Raw genomic sequence first — 1661 nt, forward strand, 5'->3', positions numbered from 1 at the left:
GAGCAGAAGGTTAGGCCTCAGAATTGTATGTTCCAGGAAGCCTCTCCTAGGGCTACATCTGCTGGTTCCTATCGAAACAATCTTGAGAAGCAGGAAGCAGCTTCTCCTAGGAACTAGCGGACCGTGAAGTTAAACAATCTTGAGAAGCAGGAGACAGCTTCTCCTAGAAAACAATTTTGAAAAACAGAGAGTTTCTCCTAGGAAACATGACGCCATCCCTGCCCCCTCGGGTTGTGGTTTTTCCCTTTAAATACCTCTTTTCCCAGCCTCTCGGGGTCGAACTTCACTGCCCCTGTGAGGGATACGAGTCTCGACCCCAGTGCACTGGTTCCTATTGATAAACCTCATGTGATTGCAGCAAGGACGGTCTTGTGTGAGTTCTTGGGGGGTCGGATAATCCCGAGACTTGAGTGAGGGTCTCCCCACTCTGGGGGTCTTTCAGGTACCATGTACTTTATGATTAATGTCCACTTGTAAGGGAGTGCACACCATGTATGTCTTTCTGGGTCTGGGTTACTTCTCTTGGGGTGAAATTTTCTAGTTCCATTCATTTGGCTTCAGTTTTTATGATGTCCTTGTTTTTTTAATAGCTGAGTAATATTTCATTGTGTAAATGTACCACATTTTCCTTATCTATTTTTCATCTGAGGGACATCTAGGTTGTTTCCAACTTCTGTCTATTATGAATAAAGCTCTTGTGAACATATTTGAACAAGTGTGGGATAGTGGAGCATCAACGAGGATGTACTGTCTTGTAGCAATGCTATATAGATAAATAGATGATTTCTTAATTCCTAATGATTATTATATAAGAATTCCTAAATTTATACCAGCAATTATTGAGCTCTTTATAATAAGAGCTACAATTAAGGCCCTCTGTGGTATGAAAACTGCAACTAGAACTCTGCCAGTCTTTATGTGTCAGGAACTAATTGCATTAGATGAAAAGCAGGGGCTGGAGAGATGGCTCAGTGGTTAAAAGCACTGACTGCTCTTCCATAGGTCCTGAGTTCAAATCCCAGCAACCACATGGTGGCTCACAGCCATCTGTAATGAGATCTGAGGCCCTCTTCTGGTGTGTCTGAAGACAGCTACAGTGTACTCATATACATAAAATAAATAAATTTAAAAAAAAAGAAAAGCAGGCAGACAGATTTATAATTTAGGAATACATTCCTTTAGTCCGCAACACCATTAACTAAAGGGCATAAAAGGAACAAATAATTTTTTGTAGGTGCAAGGACAGAAGATAAAATATTGACTGGATTTGCCTACATGAAATGTCAATACTAGTTTGCCTTTTGACATACTGTGTTAACTTAGACATAAGAATTATAGTTTTAGACTCTCAACTTTATGGAGCTAGTGACACATAATCAATGTTTAGTTAGATAATTAGTCTTGATGGAAATACATGTAAACATCTCCGTTGTAACTTCTTGTTCAATTTATTGTCTGAATATATGATTGAACTTGTGAACTTTTGGAATACTATGTGATCTATTCTCCTGGAAAGGTACAAAAAAACTAGGAACAATGATATTAAGGAGACAGGAGAATAGGATAGAAGCATTACAGACATGAGCTGAGCACATGAGGAGAGACAAGGAAGAGAGCAGAATTGGGGATGCAGAAGGAGAATAGAAGAGATGCAGAGTAGA

This window comes from Rattus norvegicus, chromosome 10 (assembly GCF_036323735.1).
Source record: "Rattus norvegicus strain BN/NHsdMcwi chromosome 10, GRCr8, whole genome shotgun sequence".
In the NCBI taxonomy this organism is placed as follows: Eukaryota; Metazoa; Chordata; class Mammalia; order Rodentia; family Muridae; genus Rattus; species Rattus norvegicus.